Source organism: Triturus cristatus, chromosome 12 (assembly GCF_964204655.1).
Source record: "Triturus cristatus chromosome 12, aTriCri1.1, whole genome shotgun sequence".
NCBI classification, from domain to species: domain Eukaryota; kingdom Metazoa; phylum Chordata; class Amphibia; order Caudata; family Salamandridae; genus Triturus; species Triturus cristatus.
The window spans coordinates 718,661,859-718,675,266 of record NC_140595.1 but is presented as its reverse complement, the minus strand read 5'-3'; the positions used below and the strand labels follow the sequence as shown (position 1 = coordinate 718,675,266).

The window sequence follows — 13,408 nt, the reverse complement described above, 5'->3', positions numbered from 1 at the left end:
AACCAGTTAGCCACAGCACCTACTGTAGTAACAATGAAGGAATCATTAATTTAGTATTGGCGATCGAATTCGGTGCCTGCAATAAAGATTCTTTATATATATTCCAATGTTATAAAAGAAAGGATTCCTAATCTCTAAACAAGAATAACTATGTGGTATTAAAAAAAACTATTTTTAAACTCAATTCCCTTTATTGAATAGTTACAAATAATTGTTTTACATAAAAACATCAATATTGCTCAAATTTAGGGTAATATTTCAACTGTGACTTCCTCATTGATATACCTTTTTCATTTTGCGATCACAGTATTGCTACTATAATCGTGAGAACACTTTTATTTTTTATTAGGTTTAAGATGATCTGTTCAACAGAAAGATGAATCAGACTTTTGTAATTTAATTGTATCAAAGTACGACTTAATGAAAATAATTTTTTATTTAAGAATAAGATAATGAAGGCGCTGCTGAGATTTGAACTCAGGATCTCCTGTTTGCTAGACAGGTGCTTTAACCAACTGAGCCACAGCACCCTCTTGAAAATGCTTAATGGGACAGTTTGCCTTATAGTTTTCAAGAAAATCCTGAGTTTTTCTCTTTCATAATCTTTTCTAAGTTCATACAATGCTCTACTCAATCACTTTAGATGAGAACATTAATCTTATTCATAAACACTTCATTAATATACTGCTTACCATATTCATAGAATTTTGAATTATGCCTTGTTCAAGAATGCATTACTTGAATTCAACTCCAGAATGATCTTTTATCTCTATTTTGCTCTTTGTCATTGTCTTTTCCCTTTTTCATTCAAGGCATTACTTTAAAAATCTTCACAATACCACTTTTTCTATTTCAATTTAAGATGAACCATTCTAAAGGTCACAGAACAAGACTTTTCTTTTTAAATAGTATTCAACATTTGCGTGATTAAAATTATTCTTACATGTAAGGAGCTGCTGAGATTTGAACTCAGGATTTCCTCTTTGCAAGACAGGCCGTTTAACCACTTAGCCACAGCACCTACTGTTGTAGCAAAGAAGGAATCATTAATTTAGTATTGGCGATCGAATTTTGTGCCTGCAATAAAGATTCTTTATATGTATTCCAATGTTATAAAAGAAAGGATTCCTAATCTCTAAACAAGAATAACTATGTGGTATTAAAAAAAACTATTTTTAAACTCAATTCCCTATATTGAATAGTTACAAATAATTGTTTTACATAAAAACATCAATATTGCTCAAATTTAGGGTAATATTTAATCTGTGACTTCCTCATTGATATACAATTTTCATTTTGCGATCACAGTATTGCTACTATAATCATGAGAACACTTTTATTTTTTATTAGGTTTAAGATGATCTGTTCAACAGAAAGATGAATCAGACTTTTCTAATTTAATTGTATCAAAGTACGACTTAATGAAAATAATTTTTTATTTAAGAATAAGAAAATGAAGGCGCTGCTGAGATTTGAACTAAGGATCTCCTGTTTACTAGACAGGTGCTTTAACCAGCTAAGCCACAGCACCCTCTTGAAAATACTTAAAGGGACAGTTTGCCTTATAGTTTTCAAGAAAATCCTGAGTTTTCTCTTTCATAATCTTTTCTAAGTTCATACAATGCTCTACTCAATCACTTTAGATGAGAACACTCATCTTATTCATAAACACCTCATTAATATACTGCTTACCATATTCATAAAATTTTGAATTATGCCTTGTTCAAGAATGCATTACTTGAATTCAACTCCAGAATGATCTTTTATCTCTATTTTGCTCTTTGTCATTGTCTTTTCCCTTTTTCATTCAAGGCATTACTTTAAAAATCTTCACAATACCACTTTTTTTATTTCAATTTAAGATGAACCATTCTAAATGTCACAGAACAAGTCTTTTCTTTTTAAATAGTATTCAACATTTGCGTGATGAAAATGATTCTTACATGTAGGGAGCCAATAATAAAGTGCTGTTGAGATTTGAACTTAGGATTTCCTGTTTACGAGACAGGCACTTTAACCACTTAGCCACAGCACCTACTGTAGTAACAATGAAGGAATCATTAATTTAGTATTGGCGATCGAATTCGGTGCCTGCAATAAAGATTCTTTATATGTATTCCATTGTTATAAAAGAAAGGATTCCTAATCTCTAAACAAGACTAACTATGTGGTATTAAAAAAAACTATTTTTAAACTCAATTCCCTTTATTGAATAGTTACAAATAATTGTTTTACATAAAAACATCAATATTGCTCAAATTTAGGGTAATATTTCAACTGTGACTTCCTCATCGATATACCTTTTTCATTTTGCGATCACAGTATTGCTACTATATTCATGAGAACACTTTTATTTTTTATTAGGTTTAAGATGATCTGTTCAACAGAAAGATGAATCAGACTTTTCTAATTTAATTGTATCAAAGTACGACTTAATGAAAATAATTTTTTATTTAAGAATAAGAAAATGAAAGCGCTGCTGAGATTTGAACTCAGGATCTCCTGTTTACTAGAAAGGCGCTTTAACCAACTAAGCCACAGCACCCTCTTGAAAATGCTTAAAGGGACAGTTTGCCTTATAGTTTTCAAGAACATCCTGAGTTTTTCTCTTTCATAATCTTTTCTAAGTTCATACAATGCTCTACTCAACCACTTTAGATGAGAACACTCATCTTATTCATAAACACCTCATTAATATACTGCTTACCATATTCATAGAATTTTGAATTATGCCTTGTTCAAGAATGCATTCCTTGAATTCAACTTCAGAATGATCTTTTATCTCTATTTTGCTCTTTTGTCATTGTCTTTTCCTTTTTTCATTCAAGGCATTACTTTAAAAATCTTCACAATACAACTTTTTTTATTTCAATTTAAGATGAACCATTCTAAAGGTCACAGAACAAGACTTTTCTTTTTAAATAGTATTCAACATTTGCGTGATGAAAATTATTCTTACATGTAAGGAGCCAATAATAAGGTGCTGCTGAGATTTGAACTCAGGATCTTCTGTTTACGAGATAGGCACTTTAACCACTTAGCCACAGCACCTAGTGTAGTAACAATGAAGGAATCATTAATTTAGTATTGGCGATCGAATTCGGTGCCTGCAATAAAGATTCTTTATCTGTATTCCAATGTTATAAAAGAAAGGATTTCTAATCTCTAAACAAGAATAACTATGTGGTATTAAAAAAACTCTTTTTAAACTCAATTCCCTATATTGAATAGTTACAAATATTTGTTTTACATAAACAAATCAATATTGCTCAAATTTAGGGTTATATTTCATCTGTGACTTCCTCATTGATACACCATTTTCATTTTGCAATCACAGTATTGCTACTATAATCATGAGAACACTCTGATTTTTTATCAGGTTTAAGATGATCTGTTAAACAGAAAGATGAATCAGACTTTTCTAATTTAATTGTATCAAAGTCCGACTTAATGAAAATTATTTTTTATTTAAGAATAAGAAAATGAAGGCACTTCTGACATTTGAGCTCATGATCTCCTGTTTACTAGACAGGCGCTTTAACTAGCTAAGCCACAGTATCCTCTTTAAAATGCTTTAAGGGACAGTTTGCCTTATAGTTTTCAAGAAAATCCTGAGTTTTTCTCTTTCATAATCTTTTCTAAGTTCATACAATGCTCTACTCAATCACTTTAGATGAGAACACTCATCTTATTCATAAACACATCATTAATATACTGCTTACCATATTCATAGAATTTTGAATTATGCCTTGTTCAAGAATGCATTACTTGAATTCAACTCCAGAATCATCTTTTATCTCTATTTTGCTCTTTGTCATTGTCTTTTCCTTTTTTCATTCAAGGCATTACTTTAAAAATCTTCACAATAACACGTTTTTTCTTTCAATTTAAGATGAACCATTCTAAAGGTCACAGAACAAGACTTTTCTTTTTTGCGTGATGAAAATTATTCTTACATGTAAGGAGCCAATAATAAGGTGCTGCTGAGATTTGAACTCAGGATTTCCTATTCACAAAACAGGTACTTTAACCAGTTAGCCACAGCACCTACTGTAGTAACAATGAAGGAATCATTAATTTAGTATTGGCGATCGAATTCGGTGCCTGCAATAAAGATTCTTTATATATATTCCAATGTTATAAAAGAAAGGATTCCTAATCTCTAAACAAGAATAACTATGTGGTATTAAAAAAAACTATTTTTAAACTCAATTCCCTTTATTGAATAGTTACAAATAATTGTTTTACATAAAAACATCAATATTGCTCAAATTTAGGGTAATATTTCAACTGTGACTTCCTCATTGATATACCTTTTTCATTTTGCGATCACAGTATTGCTACTATAATCGTGAGAACACTTATTTTTTATTAGGTTTAAGATGATCTGTTCAACAGAAAGATGAATCAGACTTTTGTAATTTAATTGTATCAAAGTACGACTTAATGAAAATAATTTTTTATTTAAGAATAAGATAATGAAGGCGCTGCTGAGATTTGAACTCAGGATCTCCTGTTTGCTAGACAGGTGCTTTAACCAACTGAGCCACAGCACCCTCTTGAAAATGCTTAATGGGACAGTTTGCCTTATAGTTTTCAAGAAAATCCTGAGTTTTTCTCTTTCATAATCTTTTCTAAGTTCATACAATGCTCTACTCAATCACTTTAGATGAGAACATTAATCTTATTCATAAACACTTCATTAATATACTGCTTACCATATTCATAGAATTTTGAATTATGCCTTGTTCAAGAATGCATTACTTGAATTCAACTCCAGAATGATCTTTTATCTCTATTTTGCTCTTTGTCATTGTCTTTTCCCTTTTTCATTCAAGGCATTACTTTAAAAATCTTCACAATACCACTTTTTCTATTTCAATTTAAGATGAACCATTCTAAAGGTCACAGAACAAGACTTTTCTTTTTAAATAGTATTCAACATTTGCGTGATTAAAATTATTCTTACATGTAAGGAGCTGCTGAGATTTGAACTCAGGATTTCCTCTTTGCAAGACAGGCCGTTTAACCACTTAGCCACAGCACCTACTGTTGTAGCAAAGAAGGAATCATTAATTTAGTATTGGCGATCGAATTTTGTGCCTGCAATAAAGATTCTTTATATGTATTCCAATGTTATAAAAGAAAGGATTCCTAATCTCTAAACAAGAATAACTATGTGGTATTAAAAAAAACTATTTTTAAACTCAATTCCCTATATTGAATAGTTACAAATAATTGTTTTACATAAAAACATCAATATTGCTCAAATTTAGGGTAATATTTAATCTGTGACTTCCTCATTGATATACAATTTTCATTTTGCGATCACAGTATTGCTACTATAATCATGAGAACACTTTTATTTTTTATTAGGTTTAAGATGATCTGTTCAACAGAAAGATGAATCAGACTTTTCTAATTTAATTGTATCAAAGTACGACTTAATGAAAATAATTTTTTATTTAAGAATAAGAAAATGAAGGCGCTGCTGAGATTTGAACTAAGGATCTCCTGTTTACTAGACAGGTGCTTTAACCAGCTAAGCCACAGCACCCTCTTGAAAATACTTAAAGGGACAGTTTGCCTTATAGTTTTCAAGAAAATCCTGAGTTTTCTCTTTCATAATCTTTTCTAAGTTCATACAATGCTCTACTCAATCACTTTAGATGAGAACACTCATCTTATTCATAAACACCTCATTAATATACTGCTTACCATATTCATAAAATTTTGAATTATGCCTTGTTCAAGAATGCATTACTTGAATTCAACTCCAGAATGATCTTTTATCTCTATTTTGCTCTTTGTCATTGTCTTTTCCCTTTTTCATTCAAGGCATTACTTTAAAAATCTTCACAATACCACTTTTTTTATTTCAATTTAAGATGAACCATTCTAAATGTCACAGAACAAGTCTTTTCTTTTTAAATAGTATTCAACATTTGCGTGATGAAAATGATTCTTACATGTAGGGAGCCAATAATAAAGTGCTGTTGAGATTTGAACTTAGGATTTCCTGTTTACGAGACAGGCACTTTAACCACTTAGCCACAGCACCTACTGTAGTAACAATGAAGGAATCATTAATTTAGTATTGGCGATCGAATTCGGTGCCTGCAATAAAGATTCTTTATATGTATTCCATTGTTATAAAAGAAAGGATTCCTAATCTCTAAACAAGACTAACTATGTGGTATTAAAAAAAACTATTTTTAAACTCAATTCCCTTTATTGAATAGTTACAAATAATTGTTTTACATAAAAACATCAATATTGCTCAAATTTAGGGTAATATTTCAACTGTGACTTCCTCATCGATATACCTTTTTCATTTTGCGATCACAGTATTGCTACTATATTCATGAGAACACTTTTATTTTTTATTAGGTTTAAGATGATCTGTTCAACAGAAAGATGAATCAGACTTTTCTAATTTAATTGTATCAAAGTACGACTTAATGAAAATAATTTTTTATTTAAGAATAAGAAAATGAAAGCGCTGCTGAGATTTGAACTCAGGATCTCCTGTTTACTAGAAAGGCGCTTTAACCAACTAAGCCACAGCACCCTCTTGAAAATGCTTAAAGGGACAGTTTGCCTTATAGTTTTCAAGAACATCCTGAGTTTTTCTCTTTCATAATCTTTTCTAAGTTCATACAATGCTCTACTCAACCACTTTAGATGAGAACACTCATCTTATTCATAAACACCTCATTAATATACTGCTTACCATATTCATAGAATTTTGAATTATGCCTTGTTCAAGAATGCATTACTTGAATTCAACTTCAGAATGATCTTTTATCTCTATTTTGCTCTTTTGTCATTGTCTTTTCCTTTTTTCATTCAAGGCATTACTTTAAAAATCTTCACAATACAACTTTTTTTATTTCAATTTAAGATGAACCATTCTAAAGGTCACAGAACAAGACTTTTCTTTTTAAATAGTATTCAACATTTGCGTGATGAAAATTATTCTTACATGTAAGGAGCCAATAATAAGGTGCTGCTGAGATTTGAACTCAGGATCTTCTGTTTACGAGATAGGCACTTTAACCACTTAGCCACAGCACCTAGTGTAGTAACAATGAAGGAATCATTAATTTAGTATTGGCGATCGAATTCGGTGCCTGCAATAAAGATTCTTTATCTGTATTCCAATGTTATAAAAGAAAGGATTTCTAATCTCTAAACAAGAATAACTATGTGGTATTAAAAAAACTCTTTTTAAACTCAATTCCCTATATTGAATAGTTACAAATATTTGTTTTACATAAACAAATCAATATTGCTCAAATTTAGGGTTATATTTCATCTGTGACTTCCTCATTGATACACCATTTTCATTTTGCAATCACAGTATTGCTACTATAATCATGAGAACACTCTGATTTTTTATCAGGTTTAAGATGATCTGTTAAACAGAAAGATGAATCAGACTTTTCTAATTTAATTGTATCAAAGTCCGACTTAATGAAAATTATTTTTTATTTAAGAATAAGAAAATGAAGGCACTTCTGAGATTTGAGCTCATGATCTCCTGTTTACTAGACAGGCGCTTTAACTAGCTAAGCCACAGTATCCTCTTTAAAATGCTTTAAGGGACAGTTTGCCTTATAGTTTTCAAGAAAATCCTGAGTTTTTCTCTTTCATAATCTTTTCTAAGTTCATACAATGCTCTACTCAATCACTTTAGATGAGAACACTCATCTTATTCATAAACACATCATTAATATACTGCTTACCATATTCATAGAATTTTGAATTATGCCTTGTTCAAGAATGCATTACTTGAATTCAACTCCAGAATCATCTTTTATCTCTATTTTGCTCTTTGTCATTGTCTTTTCCTTTTTTCATTCAAGGCATTACTTTAAAAATCTTCACAATAACACGTTTTTTCTTTCAATTTAAGATGAACCATTCTAAAGGTCACAGAACAAGACTTTTCTTTTTTGCGTGATGAAAATTATTCTTACATGTAAGGAGCCAATAATAAGGTGCTGCTGAGATTTGAACTCAGGATTTCCTATTCACAAAACAGGTACTTTAACCAGTTAGCCACAGCACCTACTGTAGTAACAATGAAGGAATCATTAATTTAGTATTGGCGATCGAATTCGGTGCCTGCAATAAAGATTCTTTATATATATTCCAATGTTATAAAAGAAAGGATTCCTAATCTCTAAACAAGAATAACTATGTGGTATTAAAAAAAACTATTTTTAAACTCAATTCCCTTTATTGAATAGTTACAAATAATTGTTTTACATAAAAACATCAATATTGCTCAAATTTAGGGTAATATTTCAACTGTGACTTCCTCATTGATATACCTTTTTCATTTTGCGATCACAGTATTGCTACTATAATCGTGAGAACACTTTTATTTTTTATTAGGTTTAAGATGATCTGTTCAACAGAAAGATGAATCAGACTTTTGTAATTTAATTGTATCAAAGTACGACTTAATGAAAATATTTTTTTATTTAAGAATAAGATAATGAAGGCGCTGCTGAGATTTGAACTCAGGATCTCCTGTTTGCTAGACAGGTGCTTTAACCAACTGAGCCACAGCACCCTCTTGAAAATGCTTAATGGGACAGTTTGCCTTATAGTTTTCAAGAAAATCCTGAGTTTTTCTCTTTCATAATCTTTTCTAAGTTCATACAATGCTCTACTCAATCACTTTAGATGAGAACATTAATCTTATTCATAAACACTTCATTAATATACTGCTTACCATATTCATAGAATTTTGAATTATGCCTTGTTCAAGAATGCATTACTTGAATTCAACTCCAGAATGATCTTTTATCTCTATTTTGCTCTTTGTCATTGTCTTTTCCCTTTTTCATTCAAGGCATTACTTTAAAAATCTTCACAATACCACTTTTTCTATTTCAATTTAAGATGAACCATTCTAAAGGTCACAGAACAAGACTTTTCTTTTTAAATAGTATTCAACATTTGCGTGATTAAAATTATTCTTACATGTAAGGAGCTGCTGAGATTTGAACTCAGGATTTCCTCTTTGCAAGACAGGCCGTTTAACCACTTAGCCACAGCACCTACTGTTGTAGCAAAGAAGGAATCATTAATTTAGTATTGGCGATCGAATTTTGTGCCTGCAATAAAGATTCTTTATATGTATTCCAATGTTATAAAAGAAAGGATTCCTAATCTCTAAACAAGAATAACTATGTGGTATTAAAAAAAACTATTTTTAAACTCAATTCCCTATATTGAATAGTTACAAATAATTGTTTTACATAAAAACATCAATATTGCTCAAATTTAGGGTAATATTTAATCTGTGACTTCCTCATTGATATACAATTTTCATTTTGCGATCACAGTATTGCTACTATAATCATGAGAACACTTTTATTTTTTATTAGGTTTAAGATGATCTGTTCAACAGAAAGATGAATCAGACTTTTCTAATTTAATTGTATCAAAGTACGACTTATTGAAAATAATTTTTTATTTAAGAATAAGAAAATGAAGGCGCTGCTGAGATTTGAACTCAGGATCTCCTGTTTACTAGAAAGGCGCTTTAAGCAACTAAGCCACAGAACCCGGTTGAAAATGCTGAAAGGGACAGTTTGCCTTATAGTTTTCAAGAAAATCCTGAGTTTTTCTCTTTCATAATCTTTTCTAAGTTCATACAATGCTCTACTCAATCACTTTAGATGAGAACACTCATCTTATTCATAAACACCTCATTAATATACTGCTTACCATATTCATAGAATTTTGAATTATGCCTTGTTCAAGAATGCATTACTTGAATTCAACTCCAGAATGATCTTTTATCTCTATTTTGCTCTTTGTCATTGTCTTTTCCTTTTTTCATTCAAGGCATTACTTTAAAAATCTTCACAATACAACTTTTTTTATTCCAATTTAAGATGAACCATTCTAAAGGTCACATAACAAGACTTTTCTTTTTAAATAGTATTCAACATTTGCGTGATGAAAATTATTCTTACAATTAAGGAGCCAATAATAAGGTGCTGCTGAGATTTGAACTCAGGATTTTCTGTTTACGAGATAGGCACTTTAACCACTTAGCCACAGCACCTACTGTAGTAACAATGAAGGAATCATTAATTTAGTATTGGCGATCGAATTCGGTGCCTGCAATAAAGATTCTTTATCTGTATTCCAATGTTATAAAAGAAAGGATTTCTAATCTCTAAACAAGAATAACTATGTGGTATTAAAAAAACTCTTTTTAAACTCAATTCCCTATATTGAATAGTTACAAATATTTGTTTTACATAAACAAATCAATATTGCTCAAATTTAGGGTTATATTTCATCTGTGACTTCCTCATTGATACACCATTTTCATTTTGCAATCACAGTATTACTACTATAATCATGAGAACACTCTGATTTTTTATCAGGTTTAAGATGATCTGTTAAACAGAAAGATGAATCAGACTTTTCTAATTTAATTGTATCAAAGTCCGACTTAATGAAAATAATTTTTTATTTAAGAATAAGAAAATGAAGGCGCTGCTGAGATTTGAACTCAGGATCTCCTATTTCCTAGACAGGTGCTTTAACCAACTAAGCCACAGCACCCTCTTGAAAATGCTTAAAGGGACAGTTTGCCTTATAGTTTTCAAGAAAATCCTGAGTTTTTCTCTTTCATAATCTTTTCTAAGTTCATACAATGCTCTACTCAATCACTTTAGATGAGAACATTAATCTTATTCATAAACACTTCATTAATATACTGCTTACCATATTCATAGAATTTTGAATTATGCCTTGTTCAAGAATGCATTACTTGAATTCAACTCCAGAATGATCTTTTATCTCTATTTTGCTCTTTGTCATTGTCTTTTCCCTTTTTCATTCAAGGCATTACTTTAAAAATCTTCACAATACCACTTTTTCTATTTCAATTTAAGATGAACCATTCTAAAGGTCACAGAACAAGACTTTTCTTTTTAAATAGTATTCAACATTTGCGTGATTAAAATTATTCTTACATGTAAGGAGCCAATAATAGGGTGCTGCTGAGATTTGAACTCAGGATTTCCTGTTTGCAAGACAAGCAGTTTAACCACTTAGCCACAGCACCTACTGTTGTAGCAAAGAAGGAATCATTAATTTAGTATTGGCGATCGAATTCGGTGCCTGCAATAAAGATTCTTTATATGTATTCCAATGTTATAAAAGAAAGGATTCCTAATCTCTAAACAAGAATAACTATGTGGTTTAAAAAAAAACTATTTTTAAACTCAATTCCCTATATTGAATAGTTACAAATAATTGTTTTACATAAAAACATCAATATTGCTCAAATTTAGGGTAATATTTGATCTGTGACTTCCTCATTGATATACAATTTTCATTTTGCGATCACAGTATTGCTACTATAATCATGAGAACACTTTTATTTTTTATTAGGTTTAAGATGATCTGTTCAACAGAAAGATGAATCAGACTTTTCTAATTTAATTGTATCAAAGTACGACTTAATGAAAATAATTTTTTATTTAAGAATAAGAAAATGAAGGCGCTGCTGAGATTTGAACTCAGGATCTACTGTTTACTAGAAAGGGGCTTTAACCAACTAAGCCACAGAACCCTCTTGAAAATGCTGAAAGGGACAGTTTGCCTTATAGTTTTCAAGAAAATCCTGAGTTTTTCTCTTTCATAATCTTTTCTAAGTTCATACAATGCTCTACTCAATCATTTTAGATGAGAACACTCATCTTATTCATAAACACCTCATTAATATACTGCTTACCATATTCATAGAATTTTGAATTATGCCTTGTTCAAGAATGAATTACTTGAATTCAACTCCAGAATGATCTTTTATCTCTATTTTGCTCTTTGTCATTGTCTTTTCCCTTTTTCATTCAAGGCATTACTTTAAAAATCTTCACAATACCACTTTTTCTATTTCAATTTAAGATGAACCATTCTAAAGGTCACAGAACAAGACTTTTCTTTTTAAATAGTATTCAACATTTGCATGATTAAAATTATTCTTACATGTAAGGAGCCAATAATAAGGTGCTGCTGAGATTTGAACTCAGGATTTCCTGTTTGCGAGACAGGCAGTTTAACCACTTAGCCACAGCACCTACTGTAGTAGCAAAGAAGGAATCATTAATTTAGTATTGGCGATCGAATTCGGTGCCTGCAATAAAGATTCTTTATATGTATTCCAATGTTATAAAAGAAACGATTCCTAATCTCTAAACAAGAATAACTATGTGGTATTAAAAAAAACTATTTTTAAACTCAATTCCCTATATTGAATAGTTACAAATAATTGTTTTACTTAAAACATCAATATTGCTCAAATTTAGGGTAATATTTCAACTGTGACTTCCTCATTGATCTACCTTTTTCATTTTGCGATCACAGTATTGGTACTATAATCATGAGAACACTCTGATTTTTTATCGGGTTTAAGATGATCTGTTCAACAGAAAGATGAATCAGACTTTTCTAATTTAATTGTATCAAAGTACGATTTAATGAAAATAATGTTTTATTTAATATTAAGATAAAGAAGGCACTGCTGAGATTTGAACTCCGGATCTCCTGTTTACTAGACAGGCACTTTAACAAGCTAAGCCACAGCAACCTCTTGAAAATGCTTTAAGGCACAGTTTGCCTTAAAGTTTTCAAGAAAATCCTGAGTTTTTCACTTTCATAATCTTTTCTAAGTTCATACAATGCTCTACTCAATCACTTTAGATGAGAACACTCATCTTATTCATAAACACCTCATTAATATACTGCTTACCATATTCAAAGAATTTTGATTTATGCCTTGTTCAAGAATGCATTACTTGAATTCAACTCCAGAATCATCTTTTATCTCTATTTTGCTCTTTGTCATTGTCTTTTCCCTTTTTCATTCAAGGCATTACTTTAAAAATCTTCACAATACCACTTTTTTTATTTCAATTTAAGATGAACCATTCTAAAGGTCACAGAACAAGACTTTTCTTTTTAAATAGTATTCAACATTTGCGTGATGAAAATTATTCTTACATGTAAGGAGCCAATAATAATGTGCTGCTGAGATTTGAACTCAAGATTTCCTGTTTGCGAGACAGGCAGTTTAACCACTTAGCCACAGCACCTACTGTAGTAACAATGAAGGCATCATTAATTTAGTATTGGCGATCGAATTCGGTGCCTGCAATAAAGATTCTTTATATGTATTCCAATGTTATAAAAGAAAGGATTCCTAATCTCTAAACAAGAATAACTATGTGGTATTAAAAAAAAATATTTTTAAACTCAATTCCCTATATTGAATAGTTACAAATAATTGTTTTACATAAAAACATCAATATTGCTCAAATTTAGGGTAATATTTAATCTGTGACTTCCTCATTGATATACAATTTTCATT

The 13,408-nt window shown here is 30.3% G+C and overlaps 6 non-coding genes across 6 annotated transcripts; all 6 read right to left on the bottom strand.

The window, feature by feature from the left end:
* Positions 1-456: 456 nt before the first annotated feature.
* Positions 457-530, bottom strand: TRNAA-AGC (transfer RNA alanine (anticodon AGC)). The gene has a single exon. It is a non-coding gene; the product is annotated as a tRNA-Ala (tRNA).
* Positions 531-2,978: 2,448 nt separating this feature from the next.
* TRNAT-CGU (transfer RNA threonine (anticodon CGU)) lies at positions 2,979-3,051 on the bottom strand. The gene has a single exon. It is a non-coding gene; the product is annotated as a tRNA-Thr (tRNA).
* Positions 3,052-4,482: 1,431 nt separating this feature from the next.
* Positions 4,483-4,556, bottom strand: TRNAA-AGC (transfer RNA alanine (anticodon AGC)). Its single transcript has one exon. It is a non-coding gene; the product is annotated as a tRNA-Ala (tRNA).
* Positions 4,557-7,004: 2,448 nt separating this feature from the next.
* Positions 7,005-7,077, bottom strand: TRNAT-CGU (transfer RNA threonine (anticodon CGU)). Its single transcript has one exon. It is a non-coding gene; the product is annotated as a tRNA-Thr (tRNA).
* Positions 7,078-8,510: 1,433 nt separating this feature from the next.
* On the bottom strand, positions 8,511-8,584 carry TRNAA-AGC (transfer RNA alanine (anticodon AGC)). Its single transcript has one exon. It is a non-coding gene; the product is annotated as a tRNA-Ala (tRNA).
* A 1,941-nt stretch (positions 8,585-10,525) lies between these two features.
* TRNAP-AGG (transfer RNA proline (anticodon AGG)) lies at positions 10,526-10,599 on the bottom strand. Its single transcript has one exon. It is a non-coding gene; the product is annotated as a tRNA-Pro (tRNA).
* Positions 10,600-13,408: the final 2,809 nt, after the last annotated feature.